The sequence below is a fragment of the Pseudorasbora parva genome, chromosome 22 (genome assembly GCF_024679245.1).
Source record: "Pseudorasbora parva isolate DD20220531a chromosome 22, ASM2467924v1, whole genome shotgun sequence".
Taxonomy (NCBI): Eukaryota; Metazoa; Chordata; class Actinopteri; order Cypriniformes; family Gobionidae; genus Pseudorasbora; species Pseudorasbora parva.
This window is the reverse complement of record NC_090193.1, coordinates 19,585,785-19,609,523: the sequence shown is the minus strand read 5'-3', so window position 1 is coordinate 19,609,523 and position 23,739 is coordinate 19,585,785. Positions and strand designations below refer to the sequence as shown.

General features: G+C 38.1%; 1 protein-coding gene across 4 annotated transcripts in view; it reads left to right on the top strand.

Moving 5' to 3' along the window:
* tbl1xr1a (TBL1X/Y related 1a) overlaps window positions 1-23,739 on the top strand; it is a 326,002-nt gene that overhangs the window by 232,175 nt on the left and 70,088 nt on the right. For 2 of the 4 annotated variants that reach the window (XM_067432117.1, XM_067432115.1), the window contains exon 1: window positions 5,732-6,053. The exons of the other annotated variants lie outside the window; for them this stretch is intronic. The gene's annotated coding sequence lies outside the window, so the exon portion shown is untranslated. Of the gene's footprint in view, window positions 1-5,731; window positions 6,054-23,739 lie in introns of those variants that run through there. 4 annotated transcript variants of the gene reach the window in all.

The window sequence follows — 23,739 nt, the reverse complement described above, 5'->3', positions numbered from 1 at the left end:
AGGTGTATATTAACACTTAATTATAAATTAATAATACATTACATTACATAACACAATAAAACATTACATTAGTTTATTTAAAACATAATTGCCTTTTAAAGCAAACAAGAGTGGTCAGTGTGGTAGAGAACTACAAGAGACCGATTCTTATGTCAAAGTACCATACTAATCTTATCTTTGTTAGTATTTTGTCTCCGTGATAATAAACCACAATTCTCAAAATAAGTGTACGTTATCTAATTCCCAGCATGTTCTTTTGTTTTAATGTTATGTCTGCCGAAAAATGTTCACATTTGTAGTTTTTACCACCCAGGGATTTAATGTATTATTTTAAAATCGATTTTGCTGCCCTTGGCAAAGTACGATCCTGGAAAAAATGACGCTTTTTTGTTTCAGCAGGTGGATTTGAGCCATATAAAGTACTATTCCTATTGTAGACTTTTTATAAAACCGCTAATTAACCTGTCAGAGTGCTTTGGCCCTGGACAGACTACAACTAGTCAAATACTGGCTTTTGGCACCTTCTAAACCCCTAATCAGGCTTGTGCGAGGAGCCTTTTTGTCCCACGGTGACAAGCTTTCATTGCTTTCACATTTTCCACTGGGCAACAACTAGTTTGCGGGGGAAAGAACACACCACGCACACACCTTTTACCAAAACAGCCTTTCTGATCCAAACATGCATTTTAATTATAGATGCTCCTGGGCAGCACACCCACATGCACACACACAGATTTGTTTAATATTCACTAATCTCTCCTGCCTTTGCCTCCCACGTTGTATACACTAATGGCCACTGAAGCCTGCAGTCCCTGAGCCAGATTCCTGCTCTAAACACTGACACCCATCCTCTCCCTGCTTTGTTTCCAACAGCTCACCGAGGAGTTTCTTTTGTGCCACGCTCCGAACAATCGCTCTTGATCCGGCCTCCCTGTCTTTCTCTCTTCCTGAATCCGCTGAAATTTATCAGTGTCCCCTGTGAGGGAGGACCAGATGGCTGCCCTGCTCTAGTTTTCAATGCTTCGGATGCAGCTTTGTTTGTTAGCACAGCCATTGAAACCTCAGCCATGGGAGAGAGTCCCAGTCTCCATCTTGTTGTCTGCAGCTCCACAGCTGGATCCATGATTGACCAATTATATTTTTTGATGCCCAAAGTGTATGCCGTTTTTTTGAATTGATGTTTTGGAGAACATACAATTAATATTACTGTGAAATTTTACGAAATATTAATTATTATTTTATTTGGTTTATATATCATCAGTGTTTACTGATAATACGTTGAAGTAGAAGAATGAATATCCAATTTAAAAACCAACTGAATTGAGTTCGGTATGGATGGAGGGATGGATGGATGAAGACCCGACCCTTTATAAGAAAAAAATGTTTGGTATTCAGAAGGATGGGTGGAAATAAATATTTACAAGTATTGCATTATTTTACCTCATGCTGCTGTATCAATATTCTATTGGTAAGAATCAATCCCTGGGTCCAAATATGCCTTCCATACTATATAGGCGAAAAACAGCATGTGATTCAAAGTATTCATAAAAAAGTGGATAACTTCACAACAATGCCACTTGAAGAACCATTTTGTGTTTCCCAAAGAACCCTTCAGTGAACAGTTCTTAAAATAACCTTTTTTCCTTGTGAAGATCATTTTAATAATCTAAAAAAAAAATCCACTATATCATGAATCTGTTGTGCAATGAAAAAGGTTTCATGTATGTTTAAGGTTCTTCGTGGAACCATCAATGCCTATAGAGTGTAACAGTTGGGTTCCGGAAGTAAAATCATTTTGAACACTTATAAGCCTTAAAGGGATACTTCACCGCTTTTTCATATAAAACTGTTATTCCCTTAACTAAAACGAGTTGATACGTACCTCTCTCGTCTCAGTGCGTGCACTTAATCGCTCTGACGTGCGGTGATGATCTGATAGCATTTAGCTTAGCCCACTAAGCCCAGTTCATTCACTATGGTACCAAACAGAGATCCAGTTAGAAGCGACCAAACACCTCCACGTTTCCCCTATTTAAATTCAGTTACACGAATACTTGAACGACCTAGTATGGTGACACAAAATAAAACGTGGCGCTTTTCTTAGCGGATTAAAAATGAGAACTATAATGTATGGCGGAATAGCACTTCTGAGAGTACTTCGACTCGGCGCAGTAAAAAGTCCCGGCTGAAACATCCTCCCTCACATCTCCCCCTCACTCTCTCATTTCTGTCAATAGGGGGGAGGGGGAGATGTGAGGGAGGATGTTTCAGCCGGGACTTTTGACTGCACCGAGTCGAAGTACTTTCAGAAGTGCTATTTTTCCATACATTATAGTTCTCTCTTTTAATCCGCCATTTTATTTTATGTTGCCATACTTGATCGTTCAACTATTCGTGTAACTGTATTTAAATAGGGAAAACACTGAGGTGTTTGTTCGTTTCTAACTGGATCTCTGTTTGGTAGTGAATGAACTGGGCTTAGTGGGCTAAGCTAAATGCTATCAGAATGTCAGATTAAGTGCACGCACTGATGCGAGAGAGGAATGTATCAACTTGTTTTAGTTAAGGGAATTACATAGTTTAATATGAAAAAGTGGTGAAGTATCCCTTTAAAAACAGACCTACCGTGAGCTAAAAGGTTGTTAATCCATGTTATTTGCTTCTGTTGAAGCCATCAGCCGGCATTATAATTTTTTTTTTTTTAAATAACCGCGTTTACCAGTGTAATTCCTGGTGAAAATTACATTACCTATGATGCTGTGCAGAAAGTTACACAAATCAGTCGAAAAAAGCTCTTTTGCTCCGCCTACTCCCATGAAGTCGTTCACCCTAAAATTCTGAAATGTATATATAAAATTAGTAGTTTTTATTTTGCCATCGTTTTTAATTTTCAATTTTTTGTAGCCCAAGACTGGTTTCCCACTGAAGCTAAGCAGGGCTGAGCCTGGCCAGTACCTGGATGGGAGACCAACTTGGAAAACCAGGTAGCTGCTGGGAGTGGTGTTAGTGAGGCCAGCAGGGGGTGCTCACCCTGTGGTCTGTGTGGGTTCTGACACCCCAGTATAGTGATGGGGACACTGTACTGTCAAAGAGCACCGTCTTTCTGATGAGACGTTAAACCAAAGTCCCGACTCTCTGTGGTCGTTAAAAATCCCAGGATGTCCTTCGATAAAGAGTAGGGGTGTAACCCCGGCATCCGGGCCAAATTGGCCCATTGGCCCCTGTCCATCATGGCCTCCTAATCTTCCCCCTATCCTGATTGGCTTCATCACTCTGTCTCCTCTCCACCATAAGCTGGTGTGTGGTGAGCGTTCTGGCGCAATATGGCTGCCGTCGCATCATCCAGGTGGATGCTGCACATTGGTGGTGGTTAAGGAGATTCTCCCTTCTATGTAAAGCGATTTGAGTGCCTAGAAAAGTGCTATATAAATGTAACAAATTATTATTATTATTATTTATTATTAATTTGATTATGTTGTTCACAATCCTTCATGGGACTGTAGTTATTTCCTCATGCTGTTCTTTCAAAACAAAAGCATTAAGTACGCAGTCTTGCACCTTTGTCTTTTTGTCCGTTTTTTTTAAAAAACATTTCTGCTTCAAATCAAAGTTTGTAGTGTTGTGATTCACCTCGTTGCTAATTGGTTTGGTTCTTGAATTATAACTCTTTAACAAAGACTATTTAAAAATATTTGAAAATGAATTAAAAACGTCTTTTTTTTTTTTTTTTTAAATCCAGTGCCACAGAAAAAAGGGGCAGGCACTGCACTTTATAAAGAACCTTTATTTTTTGTATTAACCTTTATTAAGTGTATTACTTCCGGTTAGATTCTGAAGTGATTCTGGACACTTTACTATCTCATGAGGCCACGGTAGAGGATTTGTGAATGGCAGTGAAGCGATGCAACTGACGCTGTAGGTCACATGACAGTGACAAAATGTTGGATGTAGTACGTTGAAAATTCATAGACATTCATATGATATAAACACTTTTTTCAACGATCACGAAGCAAGATTCAAACCAAATGTAGCACTGACTATACAGTGTGTGATTTCTTGACACATTGAATGTTTTTTTAAGCTAGGAATTCAGTTAACAGCATAATTACCTCATGAAGTATAAAGTGTGCTTTTTTTTGGTGATAAACAGATGTTCGAAGGAAAGGAGAAAAGGCGAAAGGACAAGAGAAGGTAGGAGGAGAGTCCTTCTGTTCAAGGCTTTTACACACTTCGAGGTTTGATAAGATTACAGCCAAACAGACACAAACCCTCCACCCTAAACACTGTGATTGTGAAGGACACAGAAGGAGAGTAAGAAGTGTGTGTGTGTGTGTGTGTGTGTGTGTGTGTCCACAGGGCCAAAGAACACAACAGCTGTATTTAAAACCAGCCTTTCTGGCCAGTGACTCAATGACTTAACAGACAGCGTTTTTGTATAAAACTTCCAAGGCGCCATAATGTCATGTGTAAGTGATCTACAACAAATTCAAATCAGCTGTAGTAAAATTTTTACCAGTTGAATATTCAATGATTACAAGTTACATTTAAGGTGTAAAAAAACGGATATGTATATTATTATTTTTTTCACTAACCACAGAAACTGTCTCTGCTGCAAAAAAAAACAACAACCAGATGAAGGCAACTTAAAACCTTTCTCTGTGTACTGCCAGCGTTTTTCAGACATGGCCAACATGATTGCTATGGCAACCAACTTCATTTTACATCTAGTCATGTGATTACTCAAATAATCATATAATCATGACGTTTATTTTAGAGGCAACCGCACCCCTCCCCCATCCCATATACCACATAACAAGGATTAATGCTGTGTTCATGTCTTGAATTACTGTAATCACGAGATTCAACTCAGAGCTGTTCACATTCTCAGAAATTATTTGTTACTATGGCAACACTCATAATGCCAAAATGGATCCATCTGCGGCTTTGTTGTTGATGGCAGCAAACTATTTAATCACTACATTTTGTTTGTTCACCTCTAAATGTTTGTGCAACATGTTTAAGAACGAAAAACCACACCAGGTAATAGTGGTTATTATAAAATAGTATATCAAACATAAATTTGCGTACAGGACAACCTTCAACTATTAAGACTGCTACCATTTTGCCTCTATTTTACATGAGGTCACAATGGTCAAGTTAATCATTAATCACGATTAAATTATAATTGGCGAAAATTTAGCGGAAAAGTTTAGCGTAAACACACGCTTTATTTATTTGTTGACATTTCAAGAACATGTAATTATGGTCATTCCAAAAAGCTGGCTTAACATTCTAGCTAAATTATCGTAAATTCAAGATTAAAAAAAAGATATTCCCTTGATTGCGTACAAGTAGCAAGTACATGAAAACAAATAACGTCATTGTAATTGTGAGTGCAAATGCAAAAATGGCACATTAAGACATTACATATTTAAGCAAAATATTATATGAAAAAAAAACATTAAAACACCACAAAATATCTTAACATAGCACAATACTGTTTTTTAGTAGAATACTTTTTTATTGTATTATTACAATATACAAATCTCGCCGTGTTTGTGTCAGAAAAAGTCCCGTAGATAAATTATGAGGGATAATACTTGCTTAAATTATACACCTCTGTCGCAGTTTAGGGTAAAATCTCGATTGAGATGGAACGAACAGGCATGTTATTGCGATATTCCTCCTTCAGTTTTAACAAAGCTGCAGAGACAACCGCCCAGGCCTCCCCCATTTTCGCCTGGAAAGTCACCTCTCCAGTGTTTGAGTGTCTGAAGCCGTTGGCTGCTCCTGAACCGTTTGGCTCTTTCTCCACTAGCAAACAGCCCCACAATGTACCTCAATCGCTCTTAAATCTATTTTTAAACGATTTTATTCCGCTTCACGCCGCTGCGAACAGGACCGGACGCTTGTTTGGGAATTTATCTGACGATCTGCCGCCTCAAAGCAGCTTTATAACGCTTTGTTTGAGCACTATTTGACAAAATAGTCGAGGAGGAGGAAATTCCACACAAGCATTGAAAGGCAGTCCTCGCGCTCATCCGGGTATTAAAGTGAGTGTTTTCTTAATTTTTACTCGTTATATCGATAATATAGCGGTATATGTATGTTTCTGTACCTCTGTGTGTTTTTAATAATAATATATAGTGGTGTATAATTCGGCAAGGGCATTTCTTTTGGAGGATCTGGCTGGGTGGGGGATGGGCAGCACTGTGTGTATGTGTGTGTGTGTGCGCGTAAATGCAGCACCACTTCAGATTGTTTGGTAGTTTAGATGTGTGCAAAACATTATTTCATGAGACATTACCATCTAATTCTGACATTATTTAAAGTGACCTATCCATTACGTTTAATTATTTGCATCTGATGCTATGTTAATTATTGGTGTATTTTAATATAATGTAATATTAGTTTTAAAAAACAAACAAACAGAAACATGTATTCTGATGTGCATCATAAAATCTACCAAGCTAATGTTTTGATAAATACACTTCCATTTTTCTGCAAAAGTGATGCACCTCTTGAAAACACTTGTGGTGATTTGTGAGTTAAAGTCTTTTGTTCTTTATTTTGACACACATTATTTGAACATAATGTAAATTATAATCAATGTTTATAATAATACTAGGTGAAGATTAACACAAGCACATGACAGTGTTGTGGGCAATGCACTAACTATGAGAGTGGGGGAGGGGAGCTCGAACTCACATTCAGTGTTTGGACAAACAAGAGTCTGTGTTGAATGACAGGATCATGAATTTATAATTATTTACATGTAAATGGATATTTCTTACTATGCACACTTACTATTGGCACTGTCATTTTAAAACCATGCAGTCCATATGACAACAAATGACTCCTAAGATAGGCTGTGACTTGTGGATTATTTCTTAAATTCGTAATTTAAAGAGTACAGTTCTATTTTAAGTGTACAATGTTGGTCTATATAAGAACTGTGTGTGTGTGTGTGTGTGTGATATTTGGATCATAGTGTTCAGTCTACTGTGGGGGTGGGGAGCTCTGTAATGTGTGTGTGTGTGTGTGTGTGTAACTGAAGGCCATGTGTGTCGGGAAACTCCCATTGTAATGGCTCACATGTAACATATTTAGATCACCAACCCCTAAAGTCATTTAGTAATGTGTGTTAGGTTAACCTAGCTAATTTTTACACAACCTCCTCCGAAAATAGACCTATAATAAATAACATGCAGTAAAAATACAAAGAAAGCATTTAGAATTAAAAAGACGTTCTGTCTTAGATTCTCAGAGTATATTTTGAGTCTCTCAGTCTTTGTTTGAAATCTGCGTCTCTCTCTAAGTGGAAGAGTGGCACGGTTATGTAACTTGTGCCTGAGAGTGGATTGAAGCAAGATGTGGGGGATGGGACAGACAGATCTGATCTATTGCGCTTTTTTTTCCCTCTCTTCCCTCCCCCCTCTTTCCCTCGTGGAGCGGAATCGCAGTGGGCCAGCCGACGTGTTGAAACGTGACGTTTGTGTCTGTGCTCTGTTGCGGTGCCGTTGACCCTGTTTCTCTTGAGCCTCAAGGTTGAGATGAGATGGGCAGATGGTGGTGTGAGCTTGAAAATGCCTGCCATGGTCTGTGCTTTCTTGAACAAGGCCTGTGTTGTTTTCTGCAAGGTCACTGAGGAACACTGTTGCTCTAAATGTTGTCTAGTTATGCAATTCGATACAGTGTTAATACCGTAATTGATCATAAACCGACTGCTAATATATATAGTGGATTTTTTTATTCGGCAGTGTCTGCGTGCACTCTGTTTTTTTTAGTCACACACAGTGAGGGCAACAAGTAAACAAACTCAATTTGGCATTATCTCTTTTGTTTCTGTTAGAGATGCGGTAATCGACCAGGGACCCGGATCGGATGATTTTCTGCATGCTCTGCCTGGGCCGATTCCGAGCCGGCCTGTTTTGTCGCCAGCGCAACAGGCAATAATGTCAGCTGTGCGTTCTCGCTCTCTTTTCTCGGACGTTCGTAGTGGCGCCTTTTCTCACTCGCTTGTCTCATTCGCTCTGGTTAAATAGCGTTCGTATTGTGCATAATTTTACTAATTCCCGCAGGTTTCGCGTTCACACCAAAAGCGCGCATACCACTGATCTATCTAAGTGCCCCAAATAAAGTCACCTCTCAAAAAGCTTGTAAATCGCAAATACTAAAATGAGTGGCATACTGTGGTTATACGGTCAGATACACAAAATTGTCACAATGCATGTCTTGGCGAGTATTCAGTTACACAGTCCGTTTTGGAACGTAAATGGTTTGGAACGTAAAAGGAAGATAACGCATGTTGTGTAATATTATATTAGATCTGTGCATAAACTAGTGTTGTCACGATACCAAAATTATGACTTCGATACGATATCAGACTAAAATATCGATATATCGATACTAAATCGATACCACAGTAAGTAAATAAATAAATAAGATAAGATAAGATGCTTAATATGACAACAGAACTTGTTATTATTCATTGTTATTTTTTACTAAAAATTCATGTGGCCAGCATGTTCCTTAGGGTTGGGCATCGTTTTGATTTGAACAATTATTGATCAATTGATCAATTATTATTAAAATTATGTCACAAATTTTTGCTATCTCAATGTATTTTTTACAACGGGGTAATTGTGTTGCAATAGCTTACACACAGCACAAGAAAGCTTGATTTCGAATGGTAAATTGAATTTAAAAAGACGAGTAAACAGTAATAAAATAAGAACAAATAAACAGATTACAAACAATAGCACAAATAAATGCAATAGAATAGAAGATACAAATTAAACAGACTGCTTTATTTTTTCAGGTAGGTCTAACATTCAGATAAGGAACTGAATTTAAAAAATGCATAGTAATTACATTTAAAACAACATTGGATAATGTTCTTTGTAAAAAATTCAATAGCGTACAGATGAAACTATTAAAGTTACACAAGTTGATCAGTCAAGAGCAGTGTGATCGTTTGTCTTTTTGTAGTTTGAATAGCAAATGACTGCGGTCCCTTTAAGACTAACGGGCGCATGGATCCTAAACAATGTTCCTGTTACTCGTTCTTCCTGAACTGTTTGCGACTATGTTTACTCTTCCAGATGTGCACTGATAATTTTTTGAGTGTATTTGACCAATAATAAGCTGGAAAAGGAAGCAAATGTTTGCACTTGTATCATGTCAGAGGCGGCTTTATTACGGTAGGCTATGTGTGTGCGCTTCAGATGTGAGCACGAAATCTGCGGGGATTAGTAGAATTAATTTATGTGCAATCCCGCGCGAAATTCAGACCGATCACACACTAACACACTGTCATGAGGAAAAAGTCCAGCAGAACGCGCGTTCGCCGTGCTCAGAGGTTAACCGGGCTGAGTGAGAATATGCCGGTGTGTGTGTCAACTCGCTGACGGTCAGAGAGGAGAGCGCACCTGATATCGATACTGTAAAAACTGAGAATCGTATCGTTTCAGATATTCCAGTATCGATATATATCGAAATATCGATATTTTTGACAACACTAGCATAAACTCTTTAAATGACAGTAGGCCTGTTGCGATGGTCAATAAATCAATTAATCGCACGATTAAAAAAAGGAGCTCGATGATTTGTCTGGCCGCAATAATTTCCATTTGCATGCTTGCTTGTTTTCGTCCGTTTGGGAAGGTGTTTATACTTGATGCGCAGACTGGGTGCCGGCGTGATAGAACGTCATGGATCTCGTGCTTCTTCGGTTGCGGAGCCGCACGCAAAGTAACAAAATTTGACGTGCACACCGGCAAGCGAAATGGGTTCTCGCACACTCCGCCTTAATGTAATTTTTGCCGCACACAGCCTCGCACTCATGCGGACGCACGTGTCAAGGATAAACAAGGCTTGAAGCTACACTGAAGTTGGCAGGTTGATAAATACAAGTTAATTTTTCAGTTCAATCTTTGTGTGCTAAAAAGGCACATAAGTTCCTGTAGAGAAAGCAATACACATCAATTTTTTGCCAAATAAATGAAAAGCATGTCATCAATGTCTTCTCTCTTGCTGTATCAAAATCTCACCTAGCTTTCCTCAGAGATGGACAAATCAAGTACAGTTTGTGCATGATGACATGATATACATTTTTTTTAAATACTGTATCCTAAATTGTGGATAATTAAGACAATATTTTGTGTCTAATTTATTTGAGACTAGTAGCCGTGTAATAAGCGGGATAATGTACACCCAGCCGGTTGTTATGCAGAATAAACCCCGACAGAGTGATCAGGACCCCGACGCGAAGCGGAGAGGTCTTAAATCACTCTGAAGGGGTTTATTGTAGCTGCCCGTCAAATAACGTGCTCCACACGACTCCGATGGGTTAATAGAGCCTTCTGATTCGAATCGATGCGTTTGTGTAAGAAAAATATCCATATTTAAAACTTTATAAAGGAATCCCGCCTTGAAGACTTCCATTTTAACCCAGGGCTGTTTAAGCCACAAGATGGTGCCAGCGTTAAGCATAGATGTAGTACCGGTCAAGATAACTCGTATTACCCGGATGAGCGGGTGTTATCTGGAAATAACATACCGCTGGAATGCGCGATTGACCAATCAGAATCAAGTATTTCACAGAGCCGTGTAAATTTCATGTGTGAAAAAATGTAACGATTAAAGGAAAACAACAAAAACAAGAACCGTACAGAACCGAAAACCGTGACCCTAAAACCATGGTACGAACCAATCCATGGGTTTTGTGAACCGTGACACCCCAAATATGCACCTAAAACACAATAATCCATTGCAGTTTTCATCCATTACTGTTTCTGGCATTTATTCAAGTGCATTTTTTTGTAAACAGACTGAGAGTTGTTTATTTATTCATTTATTGTGGATAAATGTTTTCCACTGTTTTCCATTTCAGTGTTAAATGGTCTTTATAAATAAAAAAAGTTTATTGATCTTTGGTAAGGTGTACCTGCATTATTATGCCATTATCATTATTTTAGATGAAAATGGTCTCAGAACGACAACATTATCATTTATCTCAATCATTTTTTGGCCAATATATCGTCCACCAAAATTGATCGTGACAGGCCTAATTTTGCTAAACGTATATTAAAATGTTAGCCTGACGTGGTCATACTCAATTCTAGTCAGAATATGAGTCTGAAACTGCTCCATTGGGCTGTGATTATGGGGCGTGTTTCAACCGAACCAGGAAAGACATCAATTGGATAGACCAACAACCAATCAGAGCAACGAAGCGACGCATTGTCAAATGTCAACAGAGCTTAACTGCACTGTGTTGCCAAGTCCGTGTTTTTTCCCCGCAGGTTGTTTACTATGTCCGCTGGTTGAAGCGACTATTATGTGATATAGACCCATGAGTGTGAATTTTAGCAGGCAACAATGCCAAAATAACACACATTTCACCCCCCAAACAACATTTTTCCCCTGGAGAACCTATTGTTTAGAGCTGGTAGTTGGCAGGTTTTGTAGTAAAAACTTGGCAACCCTGTCTGTTTCACGCTGGAGTCAGGCTGGAATACACAATCTTTGCCGGTGTTGTAAAAAAATAAAATAATTTAATGATACACAGAGTACTTACCCAACATGATCATAATTTCTAGAGAGAGAAATTGTAAAGGTGAATGCACAAACAAGCTCTCCGTTTAGGATTCGAAAAAATATAATCCAAGCCCCTTTGATGACGTGGATGATTACGTTACTGTTTATCATCTATCCGTCATCGTCTAAAGCCTGTCCTGGGGTTGTAAAACACTGGTCTGGAGCAGGGTTAGTACCTCTTTTGTGCTGTTAACCCCACATTGCAGTACTAACCGTGTACACTGTGAAACGATGCGATATTGCAATTTTACGAATAGATGCCTAAAACAACTTAAACTAATCGTGTCAGGCGCCCTTCATATTCAAATGCTTTGGACAGTCACGGAAACACTGCATGTTGTATATAAGCAGTCAGTGTAGTGTTCATGGAGGAAAATGTCAAATGGCGATGGAAAATGGGTTATAGTCTGAAAAGTCCATTCAGAAAACATCTTGATAATACAGTTGGCAATGTGTAATATGATGAGCAGTCATTGAAATCTGTTAATCTGGCATTGTAAATATGCAAATAAGGTCATTATTTGCCCAGGGTACAGTGTGAAACGTCAGCATATGAATACTCAGTATTAATTGTTAATCCTGGGTGAAGTATGTACAGTGTGAAACATGCAGCAAGATAACTCAGGATTCCGTTTATCCTGGGTTTAGAATGAACCAGGGTTAATTATTTCAAGTGTGAGAAGCCTTAATGGTTTTTATTGTCATCCCCTTTAAAGCACCTTTTTTTTACATCCATCATGTGTTCAAATTGATTTATTTTGCTGTTGCATCAGGTCCTCTAATGTTTTTGAACATCCACCATTAGTGTTGCGTTCTTAAAGGACAACTCCAGGGAATTTTTAAGTTTATCTTGTTAAACCTTTGTGAGTACAGTCTATAGAAGAAGGAAAAAAATTAACCGTATTGGTGATTGCAACATAGAGTTGTTACAGTTAATGCCCAGGGCCCCCACTCAGCTAAAACGGCAGCTATGTGGGCATAAACGTAAAGGGTGTATTTGCGCCTCCTAAACAAAATGCATTCAAAATGTCTGTCCAACATGAACAGGCCCTTACATGACAACGAGATGCGTTTAGCCACTTAGCCATTGTTTAAATTCACCTAAATAGTGTTTTAGACAGTTAGCTGTATCTCGCGGTAAAGTCCTGTGGGAACTCAGTTATAGCCGGAAAAAAAGGCAAATAGTCCAGTTGGGAAGAGAGTGGAAGGATAAATAAAGTTTACATTACCTCCACAGTGCTTGTACCTGTCTTCAACCACGGAATGGCATTTTTCTTCAACCGGCCCCGCTGTGTTGTGTCTGTGACAATCCCTGTCAAAGTGTTCGCTGCAAATTCTGTTGCCACAATTCGTAAAGGCACAAACGTGAACCATTTCTTCTTCACTTGTGAGCCTGATTGGATCATCACTCTAGTGATGTCCGGTTCACGAACGAATTGTTCTTTTTAACCGGTTCTTTTTAGTGAACCGGGTGGACCAGTTCATCAAATCAGACTGAATCATTCTCATCGTTTGCGTCTCAAATCAGCGCTGACCACACAAGTTACTCAGACAGTCCCTCCGAATAGAAATAAACGATTGTCTTGAATTATAAGTTGTAACTCCGACCGCTCACTGAACTGAGACATGTTTTGCTGAGAGATCTGATGAACTCACGAGCAGCTGATACTGAGCATGTGCGTGTAACTGAACGTGCCGGATCAGTAGAATAGAATCGAAACCGTTTCTTTTAGACACGTTCGATACGGAGAACCGACAAGCCGATGAGCAGAGCTTCTTCATGCACACGACACTCTTCCCAACTGGACTATTTGCCTTTTTTCCGGCTACAATGGAGTTCCCACAGGACTTCAGCACGGAATCGCGGAATTGGCATATTAACGCGGAATCTGCATATTAACGCGGGATCTAGTGTTAATGCAGATTTTCCCGGAATTTTACATATTTGTAATGAAATTCTGTTTTTTGTGGGAGGAGAACGTATGTCTGAGGAAAATGCAGACCGGGGGAAGCAAATCTTCGCGACAGAACCCCTCCTGTCATTTCAGCTCCCCCTTCAAAACAATGAAAGTGTGGCGAAGTCGGTCTCCATGGCTCTGCAAAAAAGTTAAGAAACTCGGCGCTAACGCCGGTTTCACACTGTATGCGCAGGCAGCACAGAAGCTTTGCATATGGAGAGCGGGAGCCGCGCGCCCGTTGTGCTTTTACACAGGCAGCATTGGTCGCGCGCAGCTGAACCGCGGCTTGTGTATTGCAAATACAGACAAATATTGTCCATTCTGTAAGATTTTCCGGTGTTCTGCTCGACCCGTCATTCTCCTGCTTTGATTTATGATAGGCACATTAGGCAGCATATCTCTTGCAAATGCGACCATGTTCCCCTCTCTTCCAAACACATGCATAGCCTATAACATGCTGTATATGGATAGTTTACATGATAAAAGTAGGCCTTAAAGTTCCTTTGAAGTTGGGAAAAAAACTTCTGGCAGTGTTGTTTTTGTGTATTTTATTTTTATTTTTTACAGCTCTGGATATCATAATGGTGATTGTTAAACACACAGAACAATTCACAACATGCTTTCATGGTGAAATGTGTTATTTTTTAATGTTAATTTTCAGCTTTAAATGTTTTACTTAATAGTACTGTATGTAAAAGATGATTCTTATGAAGTTTTTATAGTTCTTTTAATTTTTTTTTACTTGAAAGAAAAAGCTAATTGAGCACTTTCATTTTAACTTGTATAAACTAATATATTAGTTATAATATTTTACTGGAAAGTTTAAGTACTTGAAGTGCAGTGTTATGTAAATATGATGTTTGTTACCTCTTCTGAAAATGAATTTACCTAATAAATTTAAGGTCATTCCTATTTTTTGTTTTATGTTCTATTATATTAACATTAAAAGCACACAATTTTTTTCACCAAAATAACAGTAAAGGTAGGGCTGGGCGATAAATCGATTTTATGGATTAATTCAAGTTTTTAGTTTACGACGATTTTTGTGAATGAAAATTGGTTTTCTCTTTAAAATCCGCCGACGCTCCCCTCTGGGCTCCCGTAATGGCTCAGCACTCCCCGCACACGTTTGCCACAGAGATGCACAAACAACAAGGATAGCGTCTAACAACATACAGTGTCATTCGTAATTGGTTCAGTTTTTCACAGAACAATTAACTACCCCGCTGCAAAGTGTGTTTGAAGTCTGAACAGAACCGCGCTAGGCGCTACTCATTTAAAGCTGTGCTGACACGAACGCAGCGCGAGCTCACACACGGGCCAATCTCGTGACAGACACGATACACAGCGCTGGTGAATTAATACCATCGCTACTGTGATCTAGTGGAAGCGGTCGGCGCAGAATTCTGTTATAAACCACATATATCAGATCAAACAGAGCTGAGCGAAGGTCAGGGGTTTCGGTCACAAATCACCAACATTCACCATGATTTACTGTAGTAAAACCACATGGATTTAATGTTGTTATTGTAATTATTTATCTCAGGATTCGTGCAACCTTTTGAGATTGAAATTCAAGCACTTTGCAATGGTTTTCAAGAGCTTCACACTTATTTCCAGCACTTTAAAGCTCTAAATATCCGATTGTAATGTTATTTGTAATGTGATGGTTTGTAAAACTAAAAGTTAAAAGGGGTCTTGTCAAAGAAATATTCCCCCATAACTGCTGTTTTAGCTGAGTGGGGGCTCTGGGCATTAACTGTAACAGCTCCGTGTTGCAAGGACCAATCTGTTTTTTTTTTCCTATAAAAAATATAACAAAAATATAACGATAAAGATAAACTAAAATAATTGCCGGAGTTGTCCTTTAAGTTAGGACCCATGACCCCTAAGACAGCTGAGTTCTGCACCATTCTGATGTGTGCCATCCAGCTCAAGCCAGCTCATAAGTTCAGGACTTTCATATGACTGATTTGTCAACTAGTTATTCGGATGACCAATTATTAGTTGTTTTTGAAAATATATGAATAATGCGTAGTATACATTTATGTTAAAATATATAAAAGGCCCCTGCCGTGATTGACTTCACCATGGTCAGCTTCCCTCTGTGAATGATTCTCAGAAACGGCTTGCTGACTAAATTTAGATATCAGTTACAGCGAGTTCAGATGTGCTGTTATACATAGTTTTGCAGTGTTGTGAAAACATAAAAAAATAGCACAGCACATTTCATAATGCAGGCTAAGGAGGAATACAGTCTAAAGGATAAGTTTAATGACATACAGGGCTGCATATTGAATAAATAGTTACAGTATAATAATAATAATAATAATAATAATAATTAGAACTAGGGCAATGATGGATGCCGCAATTATGTAATCGTTCAAGGGAGCAATTACAAAACAAAAACTTATATTCATTTTAAACTTACAATTGATTTTAGTTTTAGTATACCATAATACCACACACATCTTTTGGTTTGGTTTCTTTTAGGGCTGCAGTAATTTTATTAATCTCTAGAGTATTCTACCAAGTATTCCATCAATTAATTGAATAATCGGATAAGTACTTTTTCTTTATTAAAGCGCAATACTAAATATACAAGAGACAATGGGCCTCATTCATGAAACATGAGCAAAAACGAATATGTGTGTAAATTGTTCGTAAAGCCGCTCTGACGTAAATTTTCGGATTCACAAAAATGTTCGTATTTTCAAAATGTTAGTTGGTACAAAAGAAATGTACACCTGCTCCCTACCACATGTAAATGTGTGTAAAACATTTGAACGTTCTGTGTTTTAATTTAGGTAAACTGACATTGCATTTTGATGCACTATGTAGGCCTACCTACCATAATCATATTTCAAGAGTTGATTTGCCTTGTCTTTTTTTACTGTTTAATGTTGGGTAACAGTTGGGCTTGTCACGTTTTACCCAGCCGTGCAAACACAGTGGAGGAGGGGTGGGACAAAAACTACACCGACCAATCATCCCACTAGTACACCGAGTGAACAACAATAACGGAGAAGTTATTAATACTGCTTTTTACTGCATTTTTATATTTAGTAAAAAAAAATCCAAAATGAGATACTACTAACATGTTACTACCATGGATATACTTTATCATAGCAACCAACTGGTGGCTGCTCTTACTAAGCGCCACCAGCTGGCCATTTTCAGAAGAGCACCAGCCGTTTTTTAGCTGGCTAAAAATGCTTTGGTGGACACAATCATTTAAGATTTATTTCTAGTCATTTGGCCAATTAGTCTCTTCAATAAAATTAAAAATACTCGAGCCAAATCTGAGAAAGAAGTCTAGAAGAGTCCACAGCATTCCTGGACACGTCATTTGCAGTTTTAACTCATGGGTGGGGATTATGCTAATCATGAATGAGCGTACACTCGTTCCTTATTTACGTATGTTTGGAATTCACTAATATACACACGTTTAACTAGCGAATCCGTGGCATATGAGGCGTTTGTGTATCTGGAGGAGAGTTTCGTAAAGATCCATTTAACACTCAAATTATTTGGAATTTGCTCCTATATTTACAAAAGTTTTATGAATGAGGCCCAATAATCTTAATCTTAAAATGATCAGCTTATTTGTTTCCTTTTTTTAAAAAAATTATTAACTAACTAAACCTAAACCCATTTAGTGCATTCAATTGTCATATTAAATTCAAAATGCAAATACAAATATATAAATCAGTTTCAGATTCCTTAAAAAAAGGTAAAAAATAGTACAATCCTAAACTAACTAAACCTACAACTTCTAAATCTAAAATAATAGTAATAAAATTATAATAATGCCTAAGCGTTGCATTCATGTTGTGTAACTACAGCTCAGGCATGACAAGCATTTACTGTCTTCTTGGAAGGCTTTGTGGCTTTTGTAAGAGGCAAAAGTTAGAGGACAGGAAGGTAACTTAGAGCAAGAACAAGAGTCCATATTAGCAATGCACGGATCAGCTCAAATGTCACCGCATCCGCTGTTAAAACAAACCATCCATCAAACCATACAACACACAGAGGAGTAATTGCTGGAATGTGAGCAAAAGCGAGATATGTGTTTGTATTTAATTCAAATAAAGTACATCACACAGGTAATCATTCATAGTTACACAACTTGTTTTACATTAGTAGCTATAAATATGATTAAAGTGTGAGATTTAGACAAGTTTTACATGCAGCTCTGAACGCAGAAGCCCTGCACATCACGTGCCACACTAAAGGTTAGATACATATTGTTCTGCTATCTGTTACGCTTATCTTTGAGAATTTGAATGGTGCACATTTCGGAGAGATAAAGTCCCATTAAACATTTCGCATACACATCACAATGACAGTGATATATGTGCGAACTCTGTTGATGCTGGTCGCTTCACGTGTTTCGAGCAAGCCTGCAGTACCCCTCTCAGATACTGAAGCTTTCGTGCCTCGATCGCCCCCCGGTGACCGGTCCCAGTATAGCCGCCCCTCTATTTTCTAATGGACATGAGGCAAACTAAACAATAAAATTACACTTTAAATATTTTTTCCCCCAAAGTTAGTTTATGTCATTGAAGGCAGTTATCATCACAATGATTTCATTTCAATTGTTCATTTTTAAAATAAGTTCAGTTTTAGTTAGTTATTTGATGCTACAAAACGGGGGTGTGACGTCATGATTGACAGCTGAGATTGACGTCTTCTCTGAGTGAATTTGTCACTGAGGCACTAACAGACTTTTTTCAGGATTTTTGGGAGCAGATAGGAGCTTTAGCTTTAATTTCTACATTTCCATAACTGTTTATTTCACACCAACATAATTAATTGTTCTGCATCTGTGAGAGTGTGGGTTGGGCTTTTGATATCACGACTGTACTTCCTGCTCTACTTCCTGCTCTCTACTGTGCAACTCCGGTCCCTAAATCTCTACTGCGCAGACTCGATCCCAAGATGTCAGCGCCGTGCAGGCCGCCTGAAAGCTTCAACTCTGGGCAAGCGGAAACGGATGATGTCGAGTTGTCCATATTTTTTTACGGTTTATGGTTTTGAGTAGTTCGCATCTCTTCTGCTGACATGCAAACTGCCGCAAATGAAACTTAAATGTTCGGTGTAAAGCTCAACACAGTTGTCTTCATTTAAAAATAGCAGACTAAATGATTTTACCAGTGCTCATGCCGCTCTCTCGCATTGCGTACTTTGATCTTGAAATTAGAAGGAAACGGAAGTTAAACAATGTCACCCGGCCTTTACATTTACAGTACATTACATTTACTGTGAAATGAGTTTGGTGCCTTTATTAAAGATTAGTTCACTTTAAAATTATTATTTTTTGTCATAATGTGCAGACCTTAATAGAACCTTTTTAAGGTACTCAAAGACGTACAAAAGATATAAATAATGGAAACATGGTGAAGTTTTGGTTGGGACTATCTGTGCATGCAAACAAACAAAGATGGGGTAAGTGTTTGGGAAACCTGTTTGGACACAGTCATTATTTGCACAACTGCTTCTTATGGCTTTGAAATTACACAACTTATCCTTTTAAAGAAATCGTAAACATCAGTTCATCCTGTAAACTCTTCAGGGACTCTAAAAGATGAATTGTTTACTAACTAGCACAAATATGAGGAAGTAAAGGCTTTCAGATGTGGTTTTACTCAACTATAATATGATACACAGTAATGAATCTTGTTTTCATTATACTGTCTGACCTCTGGCTGTTTACCTTTGTCTATGTTGACTTAGGTTCTGCGAAACACAGATGTGACCCGTAAGTGGAAGTACAGTTTCAGAAAGTGACTTCCCCTTTTTCTTTGCCAACGAGTAACACGGGTCACTTGTTTTCTCGTAATGATTATTTCATGATAAATCAGCAGTAGGATGATCTCCTATCTCCTTTTTACTCCTCTTTCAGCTGCGTGGAAGCTTTTTAAGATGTTTATTAGGGATGACCTAATATAACATTTCTGGGGAGACAACTGTGTATGGCCTATATGACACTATTTAGTGTTAGGACAGCATTCCTCAGACTCGTCCTTGGGGCAGTTGTGTTTCAGATCTTGTTTGTTTCCCTGATTAAAGGTTACAAGAGCGAGAGCTGAAACTTGCAGACTGGTTGTTGATGTGCTCAGCTGCGGTGGTGTTTGGGGGATGGGCGTCCTCCTGACCCGTGCTTTAGCTGTTCATTTGTCTCTTCCTGCTCTCTGACAGACTAATGAAACCTCTGTAGCTCCCCTCCCCCTTTCCACACGGCCGCATACTTTTGTTGTGTGTGACCTGAAGGTCAAGTTCAACATGTATATTTTTCAGCAGTCCCAAGTTCTCTGCCTAGTATAAAGGGAACTTGTTGTTTGACAATTATGAAAACATTCAAACTAAGCCATGACAATTGTCTGGAAAATTTTACGGTTCACCTTATGTAACAAATTGATGCAGTAAACGTCAGCATATCTGTTGATGATGCAATGGTCTGTCGCAAGCAAACGCACACTATTTACTTTTGTTCAACGAGCCGCAAACTTGTGAATCTTTTTATTGTAACCAACAAAGTGGTTGTACAATTAAGACAGCTTTTTAATAACAGTTTTTTGCAAGAGTGCAGAAGTCAGTGAGCTTGTGCTTTAGAGATTGACAGCCTTAGGTCATGTGTCCACCAAAGTATTTTTAGCCAGCTGAAAACAGCTTTTTGGTTTTTTTCTCTTCAGTTGAGACTCTTTGCTTATGATACGAAAAAATTGTAAAATTGTTATTAATTTCACAGGTAGTTTGTTTCTGAATTAATTCTACAGAAAATAACATTGCAGATACAATGTAAAGTATTTGCTCTGGGTCTTGTTTTAAGTCATTTTGCTCCGTTATTATTGCTTGTTTTCATCTGTTGACATCAGGGATGGAAATTAACTTTTTTGTCCACTGGCCACTGTGGCTGGTGGATTTCAAAATCTACCAGCCACTCAATGTTTTTACCAGCCACTTTCTTGTTTTTAACCGACAATGTGTAACTGCACGTGAAAATTAATACTACAAGCTCTACAATACTTAAGCTGTTTATTTAATCTCAAATCTCAATGAAATACTGACATTTTTTCACTCTTATACACACACAAACCATGAACTGATATAAATTTCATTAAATGAGTAGGGCTCTGTGTTCTCTCTTTTTTTTCTTTCTTTTTACCTGGATGTGGCATTTGGATGATTTGTGATCTTTTATGGCTTCCAGTTTTAGGTTTTTAGTACCAACAATGAAACTACTAGTTATGGCATCTCCTGAAGCGTGTTGACGACATACCGAGCAGAACATTGTCAGTAGGAATGCACCAAAATGCTATGACTGTGTAACTTTACTAAAAATCAAGGCATTGTAATTACATTAATTAATATTAAAGTTTCAAATAATAAATCAATTACAAATTATGCAAATATTTATTTAGCACATTGCAACAACCCACAGTATACAATAAAATTCAAACTAAAATGTTTAAATTGTAAACTCGACCTCACTCATGTGTACATTAAATAATAATGTACAGGTCTACTGGCCTGCAGAAAGGTACAGAAATTGAATAAAGTAATCAAATGTAAAATAACTGCATATTTAACTGTTTAAATGAAAGATTAATCCTTACTTAACTTACAAAAGCTATTCAATCAAGAGCAGTGAGTGATGTCCTTATCGTTTGTTTGACATTAAACAGACAGCAGTAAAGGCTACTTCCCCTTTAAGACCTAATAGAAGGATATGCGTCATCTTTCACGACTGTATAAAGTTCACTTAAGGCATATTCAGACTATGTCTGCTAGAATACTCATCAAGATGAACATGTTGGCATACTTTTTGTGTGAGTTTGTTGTCTGTTTAAGCACAAGACTTGAAAGAGAACTCAATATTTGCGCGCTGTGAGACGGGTGCGCGCCTCCGGATGACAGTGACGGATCTTCTCTCAGCGCGAGCACGAGTTCTTATTCGCGTCTTCTGGCACTACATCTGGGTAATGACGGCAAAAGCGACTGGTCATATTCGGACATACGGCCGCACTCGCATGCACTGAACACAGTTTATAAAGAGGGGAAACATGCTATTTTTATTTAACCCGCCACGGTGGCCGGTAGGTGAAGCAAGTTTACCCGCCACAACTCAAAATCACCCGCATTTGGCTGGTGGCGGGTGCTAATTTCCATCCCTGGTTGACATTGTACACACAGAATGTGGTGGTTGGTCTGTGTTGTGTTTGTCCCGTCCCTCCTCCACTCTTATTGGACGGCTGGGTGAAAAGTGACAGTGATGAGCGCTGCGTTTTACTGAAAGTTGAAAATTCTTCAACTCTCGGCGACTAGTAAAAACACAGAGCACTCAGCAATTAAGCGTGAAATGCTCAGCACCTCGTTGCGCTCATGGCTTTCTAAAAAAAAAAAAAAAACGCTTTGGTGGATTCTGAATTAACAGCCATATTTAAATGAGTGTTTGAATCAGAAACTACAAGGATTGACTGTGGATGAGACAGATGTTTTTAAAGTTGCCCTGCTTAATTCAACAGTTTTTGCTCTGGTACAGAGAACAGTAAAATTTAACTGGTATTGGTACTGCCTACTGAAATGTACTGGTATTTCCCTCCTTTGGTGACACTCTGGTAATGTAATGCAAGAGTAAAGCAGTCTGCAAAAAAGCATCAACATGGCATGTTACGCCTATACAGGCCTGGCCTAAAGGAAAGAAGTTTGTGTTTAATCGATCTAATGTGTTGGTCATACTATACAATAGGGACTTTCGATTTTAAGACTTTTTGAGTTTCGTAAAGTTTGAAGCGAATTACAATGACATTCGCAGGCTTCATTGCACAGGATATGTGCTCATTGCGTTGTGAGAAACGTACACTTTGCTTGATGTTATGCTTACAGTGTTTTTTCCCGCCAGTATTTTCCTTACAAATGCTCTACGAAGGCTTCATTTATGCCATTTGGAATGCGGTGCTTATTAGTGTTGTCACGATACCAAAATTGTGACTTCGATACTATACCAGACTAAAATACCTTGATACCGATACTAAATCGATACCACAGTAAAAAATAAAATAAAAATAATAATTATAGTATGTATAATATGACAACAGAACTTATTATTCATTGTTTTATTTTTATTTTTTAAATTCACGTGGCCAGCATGTTCCTTAGGGTTGGGCATCGTTTTGATTTGAACAATTATTGATCAATTGATCAATTACTATTAAAATACTTCCACAAATATTTACCAACTCAATGTATTTTTTACAACGGGGTAATTGTGTTGCAATAGCTTACACACAGCACAAGGAAGCTTGATTTCGAACGGTAAATTGAATTTAAAAAGACGAGTAGCCTAAACTGTATTAAAATAAGAACAAATAAACAGATTACAAACAATAGCACAAATAAATACAATATAATAAAAGATACAAATGAAATAGACTGCTTTATTTTTTCAGGTAGGTCTACATTCAGATAAGAAACTGAATAAAAAAAAAAGCAAATTAATTACATTTAAAATAATGTTATTTGTAAAAAAATAAATAGCCTACAGATGAAAGTTACACAAGTTGATCAGTTAAGAGCAGTGTGATCGTTTGTCTTTTTGTAGTTTGAATAACAAATAACTGCTGTCCCTTTAAGACTGACACACGCTGGATCCTAAGGCCGGAGACACTGCAAGCGTGGTGTGAGCGTGGTGTTTCTGTTGCGTGTCATCCGCGGGGCAGCTGCCTGGCGTTTTTTGTCTTTGCACACCAGAAGCGTATCTGACGCGGCGCTGCTGCTGCTATTAATGTACAGGGAAGCCCTATACTTCATGTTAAATATAAATATATTACCTATTGATACAGCAAAGACAACGTCGGCAGTAGCCTATTGACCATACATATATGTGGCATTGACGGCAAAATAGGCTACAGAATATTTAAATTAATATTTAATATTAATATTAATATTTAATATTTAATATTTCAAAATAGATAATTATGTAGTTTTTTTAATTATTACAATTAAGCCTATATCTGCATTTATGTTAACTTACAGACTTTGTCCTTTTTTGACTTCTGTCAATATGTCATTTATTAAAATGTTTTCTTGTCAAAATGGCATAAACATCTTTTCCTATTCTATTTTGCCTGGAAACGCTTCCAACACGCTCGCGTGTCGCGTGAAAAATAGGCGTCCC